Source organism: Scyliorhinus torazame, chromosome 16 (assembly GCF_047496885.1).
Source record: "Scyliorhinus torazame isolate Kashiwa2021f chromosome 16, sScyTor2.1, whole genome shotgun sequence".
NCBI classification, from domain to species: Eukaryota; Metazoa; Chordata; class Chondrichthyes; order Carcharhiniformes; family Scyliorhinidae; genus Scyliorhinus; species Scyliorhinus torazame.
Window position 1 is genome coordinate 141,653,625 of NC_092722.1, and position 22,482 is coordinate 141,676,106.

Here is a 22,482-nt window from a genome sequence, read left to right on the forward strand (position 1 = left end):
AGGGGGGATATGGGGGACATGGGGGAGGGGGAATATGGGGGATATGGGGGAGGGGGGATATGGGGAAGGGGGGATATGGGGAGGGGGGATATGGGGGACATGGGGGAGGGGTGATATGGGGGAGGGGGGATATGGGGGAGGGGGATATGAGAGATATGGGGGAGGGGGATATGGGGGCAGGGGGATATGGGGTAGGGGGGAAATGGGGGATATGGATATCGGGCAGGGGGGGAGGCTCACCCTGGCTGCTCTGACGAGGTCGTTCACCTTCTTGTGGCACTGGGTGCCTGTCCGTGGTGTCAGGGCCACAGCGGTGACGGCCTCTGCCACCTCCCTCCACAGACGCTGGCTGTGGCGTGGGGCAACTCTGCGGCCGTGTCCGGGATACAGGGCCTCCCTCCTCTGCTCCACTGCGTCCAGGAGCGCCTCCACATCCCGTGACTGGAACCTCGGGGCTGAGCGGCGGGCTGCCATTCGGTCGGGCGTTCTGGTCGGGTGTTCCGGTCGGGTGGGGGTGAGCACCGCGTTCTTATGAGCCGTCACGCCGTGCAGCGTGTATGTCACCACACGGCGTGAACCATGTGAGCAAGCGCGGATCCCGTCCATTCCGGGCCGGAGACTTCGCGACGTTTTTGGTGGCATGATGCAGGTCGGATCTGCGCCGTTTTTGGCGCCGATCGGCGGACTTTGCGTTAATAACGGAGAATTTCGCCCATGAGTCCTGTGGCCACTCACTACCGGAACATTTATTGAGTGATACCCCTTCCTATTGATAAAAGCATTCAGCTGACTGGTTGGCACGTTGATGGCTAAATGGGTGCAACTAATGGCACCCTGGATGCGGGGGAACCCTCTGTAGCTGCAAAGCCTCTGGTTCACTCAGCCTGATTGGTTTGGTCTGAACATAGCACAATCACCAGCTTGACGCAGCTATGCACAAGCAAAGACTCCGCAAAGATCACCCACTGACCCCTGGAAAAACCCACAGGTATAAAAATTAAGGCCTTGAGAGCCACAGGAAATGGGTGTCTGCCCGCACTGTTATCGACAGGGGTCTGCAGGTTTGCAGCCATGGAGCCCAGGGGGTTGTCGAACCCTGTCTGCGACAGTGCGACGCCAGCTCGCACATGGCCACTGGCGCCGATGTCCTCAGCGATGGCCTGCTGAGACTGGGCCATGGACTGCAGAGACTGGGCCATGGCCTGCTGAGACTGGGCCATGGACTGCAGAGACTGGGCCATGGCCTGCTGAGACTGGGCCATGGCCTGCTGAGACTGGGCCATGGCCTGCAGAGACTGGGCTATGGCGTTGAGCGCCTCTGCCATCTGCCGCTGGCGCTAGCTCATGGCCTCCTGTGAGAGGGCAGCCATGTCCTGGGCCACAGACGCCGCCTGCACGGAAAGCCCCAGGCCTCGCAAACCGTTCCCCATATCTGACACCGTCGCACCCATTGCCTCCACCGCAGACGCCACCCGTGCGGTGTCGGCCTGGGTGGCACCACTCCCAGCTCCTGGACACGGGTGGACTCCTCCACCTGCGACTGCAGCCGCCGCAAGCCGGCCGTCACCCTCTTCGCTCATCTCCGGTTCGGTGGTTGCATCGGATCTATGGGTGGGTGTGCTAACTCCAGTAACCCGGGATCCATCTGGGCGGCAGATGTTCGCTTGGGCTGGGCTGTCCTCCGACCGCCCGGCCCTCTGCTGCTCCTACCTCCACCTGCTGTACCGGGACGGCTGTGTTGTACGCACCAGTGAGTGTCCCAGACGCCTCATCACTAAAGTGCCCAACCGAGGTGACTGTTTCTGCGATGGTGGTTGGTGTTGGTGACAGCAGTGGCGTTGTGTCGTGCTCTTCGTCCCACTCTGAGTCCATGGCACTTTGGGGTGGCGGTTCGTCTCCACCCATCCAATTTGTGTCACTGTCCGGTATTTCGTTTTCTTGGGTAGTGCTGTCCCGGGTAGGGGTGTCCTGGGTAGGGGTGTCCTGGGTTGTGGTGTCCTGGCTCGGCTGTGACGGGGGCGGGTGCCTGCCCCTCTCGTCGCTGGGTGGCACACGCCTGCGGCGTCGCACCCGCACGAGACGGGGGCATCGTCTCCCTGTTGCTCCAGGTCTCTCCGTCTCCAGTGGTCTCCAAGGGACATCCTGCGGGAGTCGCATGCCGGAGGGTCCGGTTCTCTCCGTCTCCCGTGGTGTGTGAGGGACATCCTGCGGGCGTCGCATGGCGGAGGGTCCGGGTCTCTCCGTCTCCCGTGGTGTGCGAGGGGCATCCTGCGGGCGTCGCATGCCGGCGGGTCCGGGTCCCTCCGTCTCCTGTGGCCTCCGAGGGGCATCATGCCGGCGGTCTGCATCTGCGGGGATGAGGGCCTCGACGTTTGGTCCTGCGATACACGATGAAGCATGCATGGTTAGACACGCAGGCAGTGATCAGGTGATATGGGGGAGGGGGATATAGGGGAGGGGGGATATGGGGACAGGCTGTCGGTGGCTCACTTGCTAGTACGCCCCCGACCTCTGCATCAGCAACCTCCCGGTCCTCAGGTCCGCCAGCCAGTTCCAGGGCCCTTTCCCCGTGTTCGGTCAGTGGCCTCTCATCAGCGGGGCCTCCTCCAGTCCTCACATGCTCCCTGGTGTTGTGTGCGCGCTTCTCCTGTGGGGGGCGGGTGGCAGGGGTAAAAGGCAACAGTGTTAGACAGGTATATGAATGCACGCCATCGGTTGCGCGTGTATTGCAGAGGTTAAGGTTAGGGCTGGATTCACTTGGGGATATGGGGGAGGGGGATATGGGGGACATGGGGAGGGGGGATATGGGGGACATGGGGGAGGGGGAATATGGGGGATATGGGGGAGGGGGGATATGGGGGAGGGGGGATATGGGGAGGGGGGATATGGGGGACATGGGGAGGGGTGATATGGGGGAGGGGGGATATGGGGGAGGGGGGATATGAGAGATATGGGGGAGGGGGGATATGGGGGCAGGGGGATATGGGGTAGGGGGGAAATGGGGGATATGGATATCGGGCAGGGGGGGAGGCTCACCCTGGCTGCTCTGACGAGGTCGTTCACCTTCTTGTGGCACTGGGTGCCTGTCCGTGGTGTCAGGGCCACAGCGGTGACGGCCTCTGCCACCTCCCTCCACAGACGCTGGCTGTGGCGTGGGGCAACTCTGCGGCCGTGTCCGGGATACAGGGCCTCCCTCCTCCGCTCCACTGCGTCCAGGAGCGCCTCCACATCCCGTGACTGGAACCTCGGGGCTGAGCGGCGGGCTGCCATCCGGTCGGGCGTTCTGGTCGGGTGTTCCGGTCGGGTGGGGGTGAGCACCGCGTTCTTATGAGCCGTCACGCCGTGCAGCGTGTATGTCACCACACGGCGTGAACCATGTGAGCAAGCGCGGATCCCGTCCATTCCGGGCCGGAGACTTCGCGACGTTTTTGGTGGCATGATGCAGGTCGGATCTGCGCCGTTTTTGGCGCCGATCGGCGGACTTTGCGTTAATAACGGAGAATTTCGCCCATGAGTCCTGTGGCCACTCACTACCGGAACATTTATTGAGTGATACCCCTTCCTATTGATAAAAGCATTCAGCTGACTGGTTGGCACGTTGATGGCTAAATGGGTGCAACTAATGGCACCCTGGATGCGGGGGAACCCTCTGTAGCTGCAAAGCCTCTGGTTCACTCAGCCTGATTGGTTTGGTCTGAACATAGCACAATCACCAGCTTGACGCAGCTATGCACAAGCAAAGACTCCGCAAAGATCACCCACTGACCCCTGGAAAAACCCACAGGTATAAAAATTAAGGCCTTGAGAGCCACAGGAAATGGGTGTCTGCCCGCACTGCTGGAGACTATCTCTGGCTCAATCATCTGATATATGGAAGTGACGGTCTCCCTTGAAAGGCAAAGCCTGTTGCGTCACTGGGCCTCTGTCATGTTGTGATTGTCGGATCGCTGCCTATAGACCCTGGCAGCTGGATAGAGGCATCTTCTGCGTACCTGCCCTTCTTGCCAACCCTGCCAGACCTGAACACCCTGTGCCTGCGCCTCTCCTCTGAGGTTAGACCTGCAACCACCTGGATTCCTCTCTCTTCGTCCCCTCTCCTTCTCCTCAGAGGAAATGCCCCCTGCTGAGTAAACAATATCCATCTATTGAGATATAAATGGGGCTGACCCATGCACTGTAGGCATCAATGTGTTGAAAGTCTCAAGAGAGGTTTTACAAAACTGAAATGTCCTGAAAAGTCCAGTCAATATGCCGAAACCTCAAAAGAAAGCAATGAAAATGTTCACAAAAATCTAGTGTAGGCCCACACCAAACTCTCATTAACGCCTATCAACCCCTTGTATCCTGCCTCACACTCAGAACCCGCCTCATCAGATAGATGTCGTGGGTCCCGCCCCTTCTATTTTTTTCTCTCAGTGTTTGAAAATACAGCAGGAAAACCCGACAACCGCCAGACAACACTTTGAAAAGAAATGGTAAAATTCTGCCCAATGCCTTATACAGAATTTTTGAAACACGGAATGTCTTGCCGGGGGAGTAATTCAGTGAGAGGCCATCACATTTTTAAAGAAAGTGTAGACAACCATTTTGAACAGAAACTATGGAAATGGTGCAGAGTAAAGAGATAAAGGGCTGAATGGCCTTCTTCTGTGGTTTAAACTTCCAGTTTTGCGCCGGTTCTGTAACGTTGTTGAATTCTGATTTGGATGATGTACTGATTTTGATAGTGTAAGCAAGCTGAATTAACATCAGCCAATAAAATCATTAATTCAGAGTCTATTGGTTTTAGCCATGAGTATGATAATTGATCTTTCTAACTAAATTGGGACCAATGACTCCTCCAAGCCATTCCTTCTAATTAGCTTTGTCACAGTGCAAACTACTTAAAAATGGAAGCAACGGAAAATTTCCAACAGTTTTTAACTGGTTGTTGTTTTTTTTTTGAAGGTGTCCAGATGGCGAGCCTCAGCTTTTGAAAGAATATTTTGAACATTTCACACGGCTTATGGATTTTGTCAAATGGTTCCATAAACCGTAACTTTGCATGTAATAAAAATCATTTTAAACAAAAGGAAATGAGACAGACAGCTGTGGAAGAGGTGAAGTAGTGAATTGAATGATGACTTCATGCACTAGAAGACACTGCATAGTTCAATTTCACCCACAAGAGTCTAATAATAAAATGTTACTTTTCTTCCCGTTATTCAGTTGATCATCTAGGAATCTGAACAAGGGGTAAATTCTTCACTGTTTTATTTCCTAATGAATTAAAAGTAAGCTTGTGGCGTGTGGCTGACGGTAAAATTGCTTCACTATTACTACCAATTGTACTCGGGGTACAATAATTTATAAATCAATACAAAGATACAGTATAACCTTCATAAAATAGTTCAAATATTTACATGGAAAGACTTTGTTTAAAAAAAGCAAAACCAGCGGTCTTTGTTCTTGAATAATTCATACAAGCATTTCACCCCTTTGTGTGTCCTGTTTCAAATTTTATAAGTACTCAATTAGAGGTTAGCAATTGTTTTTGAAAGCTCCTGACTTCCTCGAAGAATATGTCAATATCCGTTAATAGTCAACTGTTGTAAGAGAGAGCACTTTGTTAATGAATGAAGGCTCTGAGTTTTTTTTCCAAACTTTTATGTACTCAGTTTTCTTTCTATACGAATAGGTAATAGGAGCTGTTTTGATCTTGAAAATTTGTAGACGGGGACTCTACTGGGTATGGGGGAAAAAAAATTATTTGATAGCTGACATTGACTAAATATCACTCTGCAGGAACAACAACCTGACTGCTCTGTATTTTGATCTTTCAGGGCAAATAATTTAAAAATTGTCAAACTTCAGCCGTCTAACTATGGGTCACCTCTTGGCTATTGAAAATAAATAAATCTGCAAACTATGTGCTAATTCACTGTACAATACTTGCCCATACTTTAGCGATACAATTGTACAGTGGAACAATTTTGGGGCCAAAATAATGTATGCATTTTCCAATCATGAGGGAAGGGAACTATCAATCAATTAAACACTACTTCCTATTGTCTTGATTTATATACAATAAGTCCCTGGTTTAAGTGTTGGGTTCCTGGAAATCACCACTGAAAGCTAAACAACTTGATGTGAATCATGAGTTCCCATAGGAATCAATGTTAAAGCTGGAGTTAGGTTCCGACAGACGATTCTCACCCAGAAAAAAACAATGTACAGGTTGAAATACTGAACACTACATGTGTAGCGTTGTGCATACTTAGCTGAAATAATTTCAAAAATAAAATAAATCACTAAATAGAAAAGAAATTCTAAATAAATTCAAATTAAATTTCATTCACCAGCCTCAAGATATTTTAAATCATCCAACTTCACTGATGTGCTGATGGCTTTTTTTGCTTTCTTTTCAGCAGCAGGGACACTCGTTAGCAGCACTTACTGGATGTTTTTGGTTCATGTTTAAATGTTATTTAAAAGCCTCACCCACAGCAAGCACTCCTGAAGCTCCAAAATTGAAATCAAATTGAAATCCCAATTTTTGCTTAAAAACCACAATTCAAGGTTTGGATGCCTTTAGGTTATTTTCTGAATTGATGTTGCCTCAAGTACAGCACCAACAGCCTCCTTAACAAATGGGCTGATCGGTCACAGGACTTGATGTTACATGAAGGGAGCCGTTGCACAATGGTATTTGCTGCACAATGATAACAGGTGGTGACAGCGTAAGAACCAACAGAGATCGATGTTACTACAAATGATGACGCGAGGAAGACGATGAAAAACAATGACTCTAAAGTGGAAATTGTTACTTTAACCGGGGAAACCAGATCCAAAACGAAAATAACTTTGAAACGAAACATCTTAGAGTGGGGTGACTTATGAGGAGGACTTGATGTATTGAGATTTATCCAATAATTTAACAGAATGCTGTCTTGCTTGCCAGGCAATGTACATGAACATTGGCAAGTGACCATAAATCTTATAATCCTAAAGTTTTGTCAACAGAAAATGTCCCAGCTCAACAAAAGAAACAAAGAAAACAGCTCATAGAATCATAGAATTTACAGTGCAGAAGGAGGCTATACAGCCCATCGAGTCTATACCGGCCATTGAAAGAGCACCCTACTTATGTCCACACCTCTACCCTATCCCCGTAACCCAGTAACCCCACCTAACCTTTGGACACTAAGGGGTAATGTAGCATAGCCAATCAACCTAACCTGCACATCTTTGGACTGTGGGAGGAAACAAGCCCACGCAGACCCAAGGAGAAAGTGCAAACTACACACAGGCACTCACCCTAGGCTGGAAATATATATAGATATTATTCTTTCATGTGAGTAGGGCGTCACTGGTAAGGTTGCCCATTGCCCTTGAGAAGGTGGTGGTGGAGAGCCATCTTGTTCAACTGTTGCATAAACCGTATGGTTCCATAAACTTTGGTGTAGTATACCAAGGGCGAGATTCTCCAACCCCCCGCCGGGTCAGAGAATCACCGGGGGCTGGCGTGAATCCCGCCCCTGCCGGTTGCCAAATTCTCCGGCACCGGAGATTCAGCGGGGGCGGGAATCGCGCCGCGCCGGTTGGCGGGCCACCCCCGGCGATTCTCCGGCCCAGATAGGCCAAAGTCCCGCTGCTAGAATGCCTGTCTCGCCGGCGTGGATTAAACCACCTCTCTTATCAGCGGGACAAGGTGGCGCGGGCGGGCTCCGGGGTCCTGGGGAGGGCGCGGGGCGATCTGGCCCCGGGGGGTGCCCCCACAGTAGCCTGGACCGCGATCGGGGCACACCGATCCGTGGGCGGGCCTGTGCCGTGGGGCACTCTTTTCCTTCCGCCTTCACCACGGTCTCCACCATGGCAGAGGCAGAAGAGACCCCCCTCCACTGCGCATGCACGGGGATGCCGTGAGCGGCCGCTGACGCTCCCGCGCATGCACCGCCCTGAAATGTCATTTCCGCGCCAGCTGGCGGGGCACCAAAGGCCTTTCCCGCCAGCTGGCGGGGCAGAACTCAGTCCGGCACGGGCCTAGCCCCTCAAGGTTAGGGCTCGGCCGGTCAAGATGCGGAGGATTCCGCACCTTTGGGGCGGCGCGATGCCGGACTGATTTGCACCATTTTTGGCGCCGATCGGCGGACATCGCGCCGATTACGGAGAATTTCGCCCCAAGTGTAGTACACCCAGTGTCCTATACCCACATTGCTGGGGAGTTCCATGATTTATGACCCAGCATCACCAAAGGAATGGTGAAATAATTCTAGGTGGGGTGGTGTGAAGCTTGGAGGGGCATTTGTAAGTGGTGGTGTCGCCATGCATCTGCTGCCCTTGTCCTTCTAGGTGCTAGAGGTCATGGGTTTGAAAGTGTTGTTGAAGGAGCCTTGGTGCATAGTATGGAACACACTGCTGCTAATTTGCTGGTGGTGGAGGAACTGAATATTTAAGATGGATCGGGTGGTGATTAAGCGAGATGCTTTGCTCTGGATGGTGTTGAGCTTCCTAAGTGTTTTTGGAACTGTACTCTTCGACGTGAGTAGAGAGTATTCCATTACACTCCTGGGGCGAGATTCTCCAACCCACCACCGAGTCGGAGAATCGCCGGGGGCTGGCGTGAATCCCACCCCCGCCGGTTGCTGAATTCTCCGGCACCGGATATTCGGCTGGGGCGGGAATCGCGCCGGTTGGCGGGCCCCCCCCGTGATTCTCCGGCGCGGATGGGCCGAAGTCCCGCCGCTAGTATGCCTGTCCCGCCGGCGTAGATTAAACCACCTACCTTGACCGGCGGGACAAGGCGGCGCGGGCGGGCTCCGGGGTCCTGGGAGGGGCGCGGGGCGATCTGGCCCCGGGGGCTGCCCCCACGGTGGCCTGGCCCGCGTTCGGGGCCCACCGATCCGCGGGCGGGCCTGTGCCGTGGGGGCACTCTTTCCCTTCCGCCTTCGCCACGGTCTCCACCATGGCGGAGGCGGAAGAGACTCCTCCACTGCGCATTTGCGGGAATGCCGTCAGCGGCCGCTAACGCTCCCGCGCATGCGCTGCCCGGAGATGTCATTTCCGCGCCAGCTGGTGGGGCACCAAAGGCCTTTTCCGCCAGCTGGCGGGGCAGAAATTTGTCTGGTGCAGGCCTAGCCCCTTAATGTTGGGGCTCGGCCCCCCAAGATGCGGAGCATTCCGCACCTTTGGGGCGGCGCGATGCCCGACTGATTTGTGCCGTTTTGGGTGCCAGTCGGCGGACATCGCGCCGATACCGTAGAATTTTGCCCCAGATTTCTAACGAAAGATATTAAGGGATATGAGACAAAGGTGGACATATGCAGCTCGGTGACAGGTTAGCCATGATCTCACTGCATTGCAGAACAGGCTTGAGAGGCGAAATGGATATTACTGTTCCTACATTTCTCTGATGTCAATCACATAAATAGGGACCTTGGCTAAGTGTGAAGCTGAATAGGTATACTCCCGTCATCTTGAGGGTCTTTTACCAGGGTGGAAAAATATACAGTTAGAGTCCTTGCCCTTTATTATTCTGTAATGACACCTGCAGAAAAGTGTAACAGGTGAAAGTATATGGACATGGAAGACTGAGGCTTCCTGGGCAGAATTCTCCGTAATCGGCGCGATGTCCGCCGACCGGCGTGATTCCCGCTCCGCCGAACATCCGGTGTCGCAGAATTCGCGACACGGCGGGGGCAGGATTCACGCCGGCCCCCGGCGATTCTCCGACCCGGTGGGGGGTCGGAGAACCGCGCCCCCTATGTTGATAAATAAAATTGGGCTGGATTCTCCGATGCCTGAAGTGTGTTTCCCAACGGAACAGAGAATTGGGCATCAGGAAAAATCGGGATTGGCATCAGAATACAATGCGCTGACTCCCATTTGCACCGTAGTCGGGATTCACGACCACATGCCAGCAGGAGGATGTAACTGAATGCAAATGGGTCTTAATGACTCATTTTCATCCATTTAGAGGTACGGGACCCTGGGCGAAATTCTCCATTATCGGCGGAAAGTCCTCCGATCGGCGCAAAAAACGGCGCAAATCCCACTTGCGTCACGTCATAAAAATGGGCCGATAGTCTGCGGCCCGAAATGGGCTAGCAGCGACGTAACGGGATCCGCGCTTGCGCAGTGGTTCACGCCGTGCAGCGTCATACGCGCTGCACGGCGTGACGGCTCATAAGGCCGCGCAGCTCCCACCCACCCGACCGGAACAGCCGACTGCAACACCCGACTTGATGGCTGGCCGTCGCTCAGCCCCGAGGTTCGAGTCACGCGATGTGGAGGCGCTCCTGGACGCGGTGGAGCAGAGGAGGGACGCCATGTATCCCGGGCACGGCCGCAGAGTTGCCCCACGCCACAGCCGGCGTCTGTGGAGGGAAGTGGCAGAGGCCGTCACCGCTGTGGCCCTGACACCACGGACAGGCACCCAGTGCCACAAGAAGGTGAACGACCTCGTCAGAGCAGGCAGGGTGAGCCTCCCCATATCCCCCCTCCCCCATATCCTCCCCCATATCCCCCCTCCCCCATATCCCCCCCCCCCATATCCCCCCCTCCCCCATATCCCCCCTCCCCCATATCCCCCCTCCCCCATATCCCCCCCTCCCCCATATCCCCAAGTGAATCCAGCCCTAACCTTAACCTCTGCAATGCACGCGCAACCGATGGCGTGCATTCATATACCTGCCTAACACTGTTGCCTTTTACCCCTGCCACCACCGCCCCCCCCCCCCCCCCCCCACAGGAGAAGCGCGCACACAACAATAGGGAGCATGTGAGGACTGGAGGAGGGCCCGCTGATGAGAGGCCACTGACCATACACGAGGAAAGGGCCCTGGAACTGGCTGGCGGACCTGAGGACCGGGAGGTTGCTGATGCAGAGGTCAGGGGCCCACGAGCAAGTGAGCCATCAACAGCCCGTCCCCATATCCCCCTCCCCTATATCCCCCTCCCCCGTATCACCTGATCACTGCCTGATGTCTAACCATGCATGCTTCATTGTGTATCGCAGGACCAAACGTCCAGGCACCCATCCCCGCAGATGCACACCGCCCGCAGGATGCCCCTCGGAGACCACAGGAGACGGAGAGACCCGCACCCTCCAGCATGCGACGCCTGCAGGATGCCCCTCGCACACCACGGGAGACGGAGAGACCCGGACCCTCCAGCATGCGACGCCCGCAGGATGCCCCTCGCACACCAAGGGAAACGGAGTGACCCGGACCCTCCAGCATGCGACGCCCGCAGGATGCCCCTCGGAGACCACAGGAGACGGAGAGACCCGCACCCTCCAGCATGCGACGCCCGCAGGATGCCCCTCGCACACCACGGGAGACGGAGAGACCCGGACCCTCCAGCATGCGACGCCCGCAGGATGCCTCTCGGAGACCACAGGAGACGGAGAGACCCGCACCCTCCAGCATGCGACGCCCGCAGGATGCCCCTCGCACACCACGGGAGACGGAGAGACCTGGAGCAACAGGGAGACGACACCCCCGTCACGTGCGGGAGCGACCACCCAGCGATGAGGGGGGCAGCCACAGGCCCCCGTCACATCCGAGCCAGGACACCACTACCCAGGACACCACTATCCAGGACACCCCTACCCGGGACACCACTACCCAGGACATCCCTACCCGGGACACCACTACCCAGGACACCCCTACCCGGGACAGCACTACCCAGGACACCCCTACCTGGGACAGACATGGGGAACGGTTTGCGAGGCCTGGGGCCTTCCGTGCAGGCGGCGTCTGTGGCCCAGGAAATGGCTGCCCTCTCACAGGAGGCCATGAGCCAGTGCCAGCGCCAGATGGCAGAGGCACTCAACGCCATAGCCCAGTCTCAGCAGGCCATGGCCCAGTCTCAGCAGGCCATGGCCCAGTCTCAGCAGGCCATCGCTGAGGGCATCGGCGCCAGTGGCCATGTGCGAGCCGGCGTCGCACTGTCACAGACAGGGTTTGACAACCCCCTGGGCTCCATGGCTGCAAACCTGCAGACCCCTGTCGATACCAGCACGGGCCTCCAGGACTGGCAGTGCCAGATGTCGGGGGCGCGTCGGATGGCCAGTCCGTTCGCATCCCCCACCCATGTAGAGGTCTGGGGGCCATCGGGCACCCCGAGGGAGGAGGAGGTGGTGTGGTCCGTCCCGGCTCCCTCTGTAGGGGAGGTCCGGTACACCGCGACACCTCGGACTCCCCCCCCTTCCGTCCCAGGTGCATCGGGTGGGCAACGGGCAGGACAGGCTGGCAGCTCGCCATCCCAGTCGCCCGGGCCGCAGCCTGGCCCATCTAGGCCAGGACGCCCCAGGAAACGGCCGCCAAAGGGATCCAATGTCAGAGGGCAGGAATCACAGGAGTCCACCTCCAGTTCTGCTGTACCGTCTGGGGAACCACGTAGACGTAGTCAAAGGGCCCGTAAGGCCAAACAATTAGACACTGAGTAAGTTGGCACGGGTGCAGGGCACAGATGAGTTTTAGGGGCTAGGGCACGTCCATGAACTCCTTTGGTTATTAAAGTCAATGTTACACCTACCGAAGCTGCCTTTGTGCTCTGTCCAAAGTGTGCGGGCGTGTCATGTACGTTGAGCGCAAGTGTGTGTGTGAGGGGTGGTCTTACCTCAGCCCCAGGTGAGTCTGCCCCCTTCCCCCTGGGCCGCCATCAACATCCCCCGGGCAGAGGACGGAACCGTGCGCTGCAGTGTCACAGCCGCATGCAGGGATGGTCCGGGTGGATGGTGGTACTGTGGCCATGGGTCAGACATAGTCCAACGATGTAGAGCCAGGAGCTCATCGGAGGCGGGTTGTCATCATCCTCCATGGCCTGCGATAGACACGCGTCCACCCGCAACTGGGTGAGCCCGGCCCGTTGTGCCGCCGGTGGATCGGCAATTGGGGGGGGGGTGGTGTGCATGCAGGTGGGGTGTGTGGGGTTGGGGAGGGGGGTGAGGGTGCTGGGTGGGTGGGGGGTGTGGGTGGTCGGCTGTTGCCATGGTGTGCGGTCTGTGGCCATACTACCCGATTCCCACGCCCATCTAGTCAGTGAAGCGGGCATCTATCAGTCTGTCCCGTGCCCGCTGGGCCAGCCGGTAACGGTGGACAGCCACCCGCCTGTGTCTACCCCGTCTGCCCTGACCATTGGCCCCATCCCCCTCATCTGGGGAGGACTGCGCCTCTTCCTGCTGCTCCTCCACTCCGCCTTCCTCTGCCTGCGGCACATCGCCCCTCTGCTGGGCTATGTTGTGCAGGACGCAGCACACCACAATGATGCGGCCGACCCTATCTGACCGATACTGGAGGGCGCCCCCATAGAGGTCCAGGCACCTGAAACGCATCTTCAGCACGCCAAAGCACCTCTCGATCTCTCCCCTTGTCGCTACATGGGCATCATTGTAGCGGTTCTCCGCCTCATTGCGTGGCCTCCGTATAGGCGTCATCAGCCACGATCGCAATGGGTAGCCCCTGTCGCCCAGCAACCAGCCCCTCAGCCAGGGATGGCGTCCCTCGTACATGCCGGGGATGGATGACCGCGACAACACGAATGAGTCGTGTACACTGCCTGGGTGACGGGCGCAGACGTGCAGGATCATCATGCGGTGGTCGCAGACCACCTGTACGTTCATCGAATAGGTCCCCTTCCTATTAGTGAACACGGCCCTGTTCTCTGCAGGTGGCCGCACGGCGACGTGCATCCCATCGATCGCGCCCTGGACCATGGGGAACCCGGCAACGACAGAGAAGCCCACAGCCCGGGCATCTTGGCTGGCCCGGTCCACGGGGAAGTGGATGTAGCGGTGCGCCATGGCATAAAGGGCATCTGTCACTGCCCGGATGCACCGATGCACCGATGTCTGCGATATGCCGGACAGGTCCCCACTCGGTGCCTGGAATGACCCCGTTGCATAAAAGTTCAGGGCCACCGTAACCTTGACGGACACGGGGAGAGGGTGTCCCCCGCCAGTGCCACGCGGTGACAGGTGTGCCAGCAGGTGGCAGATGTGTGCCACGGTTTCCCGGCTCATCCGGAGTCTCCTCCTGCATTCCCGGTCCGTGAGGTCCTGGTATGACTGCCGGGGCCAGTACACACGGGGCGCCCTAGGGTGCCTCCGTTGCCGTGGGGCCGCGACGTCCTCCTCCCCCTCCTCGTCCTGTCGGTCAGGTGTCCCTCCAGCCTGGGCGGCTGCCGCCTGCCCTTCTGCGGCAGCCTGCGCCGCCTCTCTGGCACGCTCCTCCTCCTCCTCCTCCTCATCCAGGGCAACAGAGACATGAGCGGCTGCCACCACGGCGGCCAACATCGCTGGATGGTCTGAAAACATGACGGCCTGGTGGGGGGAGGGGAACGACGACATGTCATCATTGCCCATATCCCCTCCTCCCCCCAGCCAGGTGGCATGGACCGCATGGGTCCAACTGTTGGAGGCTGGCACCTGGCCAGGTGGACCAACTCATTTGCCCTCCCATCACCCACCCCGGCACGGACCCCCTCCCCAACCTCCACCCCAGCACGGACCCCCCCCAACCCCCAACCTCCTCCCCAGCACGGACCCCCTCCCCAACCTCCACCCCGGCACGGACCCCCCCCCCAACCTCCACCCCAGCACGGACCCCCCCCCCAACCTCCACCCCGGCACGGACCCCCTCCCCAACCCCCAACCTCCACCCCAGCACGGACCCCCCCCCCAACCTCCACCCCGGCACGGACCCCCTCCACAACCCCCAACCTCCACCCCAGCACGGACCCCCCCCCAACCCCCAACCTCCACCCAAGCACGGACCCCCCCCCAACCTCCACCCCAGCACGGACCCCCCCCCCCACCTCCACCCCGGCACGGACCCCACCCCCAACCTCCACCCCAGCACGGACCCCCCAACCCCCAACCTCCACCCCAGCACGGACCCCCCCCCCAACCTCCACCCAAGCACGGACCCCCCCCCCCACCTCCACCCCGGCACGGACCCCCTCCCCAACCCCAACCCCCAACCTCGACCCCGGCACGGACCCCCCCCAACCCCCAACCTCCACCCCCGCACGGACCTCCCCCAACCTCCACCCCGGCACGGGCCCCCCCCAACCCCCAACCCCCAACCTGCACCCCAGCACGGACCCCCCCAACCCCCAACATCCACCCCAGCACGGACCCCCCCCCAACCTCCACCCCAGCACGGACCCCCCCCAATTTTCACCCCAGCACGGACCCCCCCCCCCAACCTCCACCCCGGCACGGACCCCGTCCCCAACCCCCAACCTCCACCCCGGCACGGACCCCGTCCCCAACCCCCAACCTCCACCCCGGCATGGACCCCCCCCCAACCTCCACCCCAGCACGGACCCCCTCCCCAACCTCTACCCCGGCATGGACCCCCCCCCCCCAACCTCCACCCCAGCACGGACCCCCCCCCAACCTCCACCCCGGCACGGACTCCCTCCCCAACCCCCAACCTCCACCCCAGCACGGACCCCCCCCAACCCCCAACCTCCACCCCAGCACGGACCCACCCCCCAACCTCCACCCCAGCACGGACCCCCCCCCAACCTCCACCCCGGCACGGACCCCCTCCCCAACCCCCAACCTCCACCCCAGCACGGACCCCCCCCCAACCTCCACCCCGGCACGGACCCCCCCCCCCCCCAACCCCCAACCTCCACCCCAGCACGAACCCCCCCCCCAACCCCCAACATCCACCCCAGCACGGACCCCCCCCCAACCTCCATCCCAACACGGACCCCCCCCCCAACGTCCACCCCGGCACGGACCCCCCCAACCCCCAACCTCCACCCCAGCACGGACCCCCCCCAACCCCCAACCTCCACCCCAGCACGGACCCCCCCCAACCCCCAACCTCCACCCCAGCACAGCCCCCCCCAACCTCCTCCCCAGCACGGAGCCCCCCCCCCCCAACCTCCACCCCAGCACGGACCCCCTCCCGGCACTCCCCCGGAGCCCAGCCTACTCTAACCACCCCCCCCCCCCCCGCCGCACACACACACACACAAGCCGAGACACACCTCTCCTCACGCAATCAGTCTGCGGCAACGCCATTTCCTGCCCAGAGCCAACCCCCCAGGCCGTCACTCACCTCCTCGCTAGTCGGCGTGAGCCTGGAGCACCGGGTCACGCCGATGAAAAGGAGGTTTAATTCACGTCGACGTGAACGGTCATCACGTCGACGGGACTTCGGCCCATCCGGAAGGGAAAATATCGGCAGGCCGAAAATCGGCTGCCTTGCGCAGACCCGTGACATTCTCCGCGGCAGCGGCGCCATTAACGCCCCGCCGACTTTTCTCCCTTCGGAGACTTCGGCGGGGGCGGGGGCGGGATTCACGGCGGCCAACGGCCATTCTCCGACCCGGCGGGGGGTCGGAGAATGACGCCCCCTATTCTCCAGCCGACATGATTCTCTGCTCTCTTGGGCCGGGAATCACGTGGGCGAGGATCACTTTTAATATTTACCAGTGTGGTCTTGACATGGTGGACTTTGCGGTGGGCCAATGCGGTAACTCCTTCGTTGCCCCCAAAGTCTGTCCTAGGGCCATCCTAACCCCCCACAATGCACTACCTGCCCACCCCTCCTCTACCACCCCCCCCTACCCTGGGACCCGCTTAATGGGGAGACCCCCCAAGATCCCTCTAACAGAAGGGACCCCCACAGAGATCTGCAGACAAAATGGACTCCCCATAGGAACCCCCTGAATAAAGAGACCTTCCCCCCACAGACCCCCACCATCAAAGAGTGGTAATCACTAAGTCCATTCCAATCATTCAAACATGTGATTGCAATGCACTTACCGCTCTTTGATATGGTAAATGTTTGTAAACATTGGGGTTTTTTGCATCCATGCATGGAGAAGAATGGACCAAAGCTGCAGCTGGTTTGTTGAAACTGTCAATCACAGCCCACTACTAGAAAGGAATGAATGGCTTGCAGCTAATGGGTCTGAGGGGTTGAAACACAGGTCACAGCTATTCCCCTTTGAGGAATGGACTCCTGGAGCTTCAGTTAAGTGTCACAGCTGTAATTTTTTTCACTTCCCCTTTCTGGACTGCTCTCTTGTTTCCCAACAGGGGTCTTTTTCCTAGAGATTCTGTGGGTGGGGTGGGGGTCCCTTTAGTCAGAGGGTCCCTGAGATGGGGTCCCTTTAGTCAGGGGGTCTCTGTGGAGGTCCCTTCAGTTAGGAGGTCTCTATGGGGGAGTTCCTTCAGTTAGGGGGTTCCGGGGGGTCCCACTATACAGGGGTCCCCGGGTGGGTCCATGGGGGGAGGGGGGAGGATCACCCCTGTACTTGGAAGGGGGCACCTAGAATTTCCAGGGGTGGGGGGGGGGGCTGCTTTGTGGTGCAGATGGGGGGCTGATTTGTGATGCGTGTGGGGAGGGGTGGGGGAGTGGCCGGTCGCGAGACTTCGCTACTGGGCTGTCTGCTTAAAATGGCGGCCCGATAGCAGAATTCCCTTGGGAATCCCTTGTATTTCTCGCCATACAAACGGAAAATTCACCTCAATGATTCTGAAACTCTGCGGATCACTGATGAAATTAGAGAGAGGGTGTAATTATGAGGAATTTTCTATTTTTTTAAAGTTATGTTATTTGCTAGTATTCTCAGGATGCCGCTTGGCTTGCAATATTCTCTACTGAGAACAAAACTCCAAACGTTTGAGCAAATGACATTCTAGTCCTGACCATTAGGAAGCACCACATGAACAATCAGTTAAGTTGTAAGGCTAGGTACATGATCCAGGTTTTACACTACCATTCCTAGTGTAACAAGTTGGAGCAGCAGTCGACTGTGCCACAGCACCATCTGCTGCTAGGAATTTAATTAGGAAGAAGAAATCTGTATGTAATCAGAGAAACAAATGTTTTTTAACTGTTCAAACAGAAAGATGGCAAAGTGGCACATGACTCTCCAGCAAGGCATCTCCAATCTGGACTCATTTTTTGTTCAAAAATGTTTGCTTTAAAATGGATGGTGGTATTTAAAGGAGATAATTCATAAGTTTGATGCTTTAATAAGGACTCGGGGAGTCCACGTCAGTAAAATAAAGAAACGTAGTTTAGAGATCCCCCCTGCCCTGAGTGGGGAGTTCTACTCCGCAAGGAGCACGGGGAAGATAATCATTTCTACCCTGTAGGCCCTGTTGCGGGCTATTACAGATCGAAACACTTCAGATTTAACAAGTCATTTCTGTAAGGTTCTAATAATTTCCGAAGCGGACCCATCACGAATATCGGGACAAACAAAAACTATGAGGTATTAAAAAGGTTATAACGTTTGAGCGATGAATGAAACTTGCTGAGATGATTCAACATTCGCACTTGGCCCTTACTGCCAGAACATAAATGAGGCCAGTGAAAGTACATTTTCTGGGCCTCTGTAATTTCTAATTCAATACTGGACAACAATAAAATAATCCTGTATTCAAGGTTTTATGGCACCTCCTGGCTTTGTTTTGTTTTAATACCACCGAGGGAAAGGCTAAGGCAGGCATACAATGAGGTAGGCTTTAATTCTCTGTCGCTCCTGACTTTATTGCAGCCATTCTCCTTAATGATTTAATGTTACTTTCTGCAAAGACAGGCCTACTTTCGGAAGGCTAAAATCTTCAGTAATGTACTTTTTAGGCACAGTGTGCTGCGTTCCATAACTCTTCCTGTTTCGGTGCAGTTTGTGGCTTTGTAAATTAGACCATTTTGAACAGATTGTGGCTTTATTCTCAGACGCCCGGATTAGTCTTTGCTCTTACCTATGCTTGTGTTAATTCCGAGGCCCCTTGCAGAAAGGGTTGTAGGCTGACTGGTGGAAATCCATTGTGTGGGATAGGCAACAATTTAGGTAGAAGAACATCTCTCATGGTGAAATCGTTTTGCAGGCTGGGTCTCAGATTTTCAGTTGGCAGGCCCAAATTGCACTGCTGATTGAGGATTGCACCAAGTTTAATGACAAAAGCTGCGCTTCTGTCGATGAGCAGCCAAGGCCAACACATGAGGTTAGAGTTATCTAGTTAAAGGGAAAGGCTTGAACAACTATAAGGAGAAGTAAACATCTAGTGGACTTCAAGAACGATACAAAACAACAGTGATATGAAATAATAAGAAAAACAAGAAAATACATATTGTCCCAATTTTTCTAAGTATATGGTTAAGATTGCGGAACATGGGCCTGTCAAAGATGGATGTAATGGATAATAAAGGAAATTACTTTGTAGCCATATTGAAAGTGGAGAATTGGGACAAAATGCCAGCGTACAAGAAAACATGCAGATAAGTTAAGGGGAGCAACAGGGTGGATTTGGACCTGAACCTCTGCGGAGTGGCAATTAGAGTCAGATTGCCACTCCCCTCGCAGTCTCGTATCTGAAAATCCTTTCGATTTTGACCTTCCTGTTGTGGATTTGTGGTATTCCGAGTGTTTCCTCACCAGCAGCCTTGCAGTGGAACAGGGCACTTTAAGAGGCCGATCGTGTAATGTGACATCACAGGCCATTTGCGCAGGCCAACGGGCAGTCTAACATCGCAACCTGTAGTGTTAGCATTTCTAGGGGCTTTTCATAGTAACTTCATTGAAGCCGTCTTGGGACAATAAGCGATTATTATTATTATCTTCTAAATAAAGCTCTACATTTTGGATGAACTTCCATGGGTTGCAGACTCAATCCATCACACTCCCGACTCAGGCCATGTGAGAACTGTGCAGTGGTGCTCATGCCTGAGGCCTTCTGCAGACTCTTGGGGCTGCAGAGTCAGACACAAGGAGGATACGCCCCATTTTCTACAGCTTTGGCTGCCGCAAGTCTAAAGGCCCAGCCATTTTTGAGCTAGGCTGAAGGTAAACTTGTAAAGTAAGTGGGTTGTCTGCTGGGCCGGATGTCAGGTGGTCCTGGGATGAGGATAATTGCGGGGGAGAGGGGAGGAGGGTGGCATACAGTTGGGAGGTGGTATGCAGCGTGGGGGGGGGGGGGGGGGGTGCAATTAAGAGGGGGCCACAGCCATGGAGGGGAGGCCACAGTCACTGGGGGGGGGTCTGTTGGGGGTGCAGTTGGATAGATACAGTTGGAGGGTTCGCAGTGAGGAGCGTGGTCATGCAGTCGGGGAGAGGGTATGCAGCCAAGCAGGGCAATGGGGAGGGGGTGTAGTTGAAGGGAATGTGCAGTTGGGAGGTGTTCAGTTGGAGGTGGGTGTACAATCAGTGGGGGGGGGGGGGGGGGGGAGGAGGCAATGGATGATGTTCAATCATGGGAGGTATGTTGTGGTATGTGCACAGTCAAGCAGGGTGGGTGTGGCAGTTGGGGGAGTGCAATCGGGGGATCGTAGTCCGGGCAGGCTTTGAAGTCAAGTGTGGGTGTGCAGTTTGTGTGTGGTGTGCAATCAGTTAGGGGTGTGTAGCTGAGGTGTGCAGTGGATGTGGTGTGTGCAGTCAAGGGGGGTCTGTTTAGTCAACAGGAACTGCAGTCAGGGTTGTTGGGAGGTTAGTCAGGGGGTTCCTTGGGGGGGGGGGGGGTGCTGTGGTGCTGTGGGAGGGTGGTGGTTAGGGATCCTATAGAGTGTTGGGTGGGGGTTATTGGGTGTGTCCTATGGCGACTGAGTCCCCTGGGGTGGAATGGGGGTTGGAGGAAGGTCAGGACAATAGATACCCAGAAGTGGGAAGTGGGTTTAATTTTTCTGACATTTTTCTGGCTGACTATTGATCTATGACAATGAAAGCCATCTGAAGTTTGTAATTTAAATCACATTCTTGGATGGCTCCCAATACAGGGCAATTGCCCATTGGAAGTTTGAACTTCCCAGGCAATTGCCATGCAATCCGTATCAGGGAAAGTTCCCCAGCACATCTTTGGCATATCCCCCAGAGATACTGCCCTGGAGCTTGAATTTAAGGGCCAATATGAGTAAACAAATGATAATGAATTTAATTATGGGACATAAGATCAACAAATTTCAAGGTCCTGACATTTTGCAACCCAAGGTGTGAAATAGTGAGTGAAATTGCGCACGAACTGGTATTAATTTTCGAAAAATCTCCAGATTCTGGAATTGTCCTTCGAGGTTGTAGAAATGCAAATATCAAACCCACTGTGGAACTGGGAATTTCCACCCGGAGTCAGCGGCCCTTTGGTTAGTCTGTCAAACTTTCCTTCCCACCCGCAATGATTTCTCCTGCTGGTGGAACCCCGGCCTAAATTACTTAAAAAGGAAAGAGGAAGATACCAGATAATTACAGGCCTGTCAGTTTAACATTAGTCACGACTAGGCTGTTTTATTCATTCAGTCACAGGATGTGGGTGTCACTGCCCTTTATTGCCTCTCAGTGATTGCCCCTGGGAAGGTGTTGACTGAGCCATGCACCTTCCTGTTTGCAACTGAATGACTTGCTAGGCCAGTTCAGAGGACAGTTATGAGTGAATTACATTGCTGTAGGACTGAAGTCATATGTCAACCAGACCAGGTATAGACGACCGGTTTCTTCCCTAAAGGACATTAGTGAACCAGATGGATTTTTACGACAACCTAGTAATTTCCTGGTCACCATTGCTAGTTTTTTCTTTGATTCCAGATTTATTTAATGAACTCTGTTGCTTCGTGGGATTTCAACTCATGTCTCTGGCTCATTAATCTAGGCCTCTGGATTGCTAGTATACTATAAGCACTATGTTACCATACTGGAATTTTTCATGAGAGACGGGGCAACTGAGCAATTAGACAAATGTCAGCTGGTGGGGCTAGGTAATATCGAACTGTTTAAAAATCATTGGCTCCTAGGTTTTAGAAGTGGTTCCACAAGATAGAAAATCAAAGAGAGATACAAAATCAAAAGATTGAAATTATTAATTAGATTGCAGTTTGGATATTGGGCGAGATCCTCTGACCTTCCCGCAGAGTGTTTTCTAGGTGGGTGGGGTTTCCCAAATCCACCCCTTGCTTTTCCCATTGAATCCACCCCTTGCTGCTGGGAAATCCACAGTGGAGGTGCGTCGTCGGCGAGACTGGAAGTGGGTTTAATTTTAAGATCTCGCCCATTGTGTCCTGTTTTTGGGACCTTATTCTCAAAAGGATGTCAAGGTCATGGAGAAGATGCAAAAGAGATACCAATGATTAAAGGTTTTAGTTATGAGGATAAACTGGGACTATTCATTCATGCAAAGAAGGTTCAGAGGAAATTGCATAGACGTGTGCAAGAGTTTGGCTGGATAAAAACTGTTTCTACTGGTCAGTCAGTCAGTAACAAGGTGGTATAAATATAAAATGAACATTTAAGTTATGAAAGGTCAGCTGAGGAGCATTTTCTTTCTACCTACAAGAGTCTAGTTGAATGTGAAATACCCTGTAAAAAAACAATGATGGAAACAAATCCCATTGTAGGTGTTGAAAGAGAAATGGATAAATATTTGAAACAAGGCCAGAATTCTCCAGCTATTGGGATTCTCTTTTCCCGCTGGCAGCGCACCCCTGCCCGTGGGTTTCCCAGCGGTGTGGGTTGGCTTCAATGGGAACTCCCATTGACAAG

The 22,482-nt window shown here is 55.2% G+C and overlaps 1 protein-coding gene and 1 long non-coding RNA gene across 2 annotated transcripts in view; one reads left to right on the forward strand and one right to left on the reverse strand.

Moving 5' to 3' along the window:
* The window catches only part of jakmip3 (Janus kinase and microtubule interacting protein 3), a 569,034-nt gene that overhangs the window by 61,731 nt on the left and 484,821 nt on the right, over window positions 1–22,482 (reverse strand). The gene's annotated exons all lie outside the window — the stretch shown is intronic.
* LOC140392428 (uncharacterized) lies at window positions 4,949–6,605 on the forward strand. The gene is made up of 3 exons (XR_011935346.1): window positions 4,949–5,099; window positions 5,209–5,235; window positions 6,411–6,605. It is a non-coding gene; the product is annotated as an uncharacterized lncRNA (long non-coding RNA).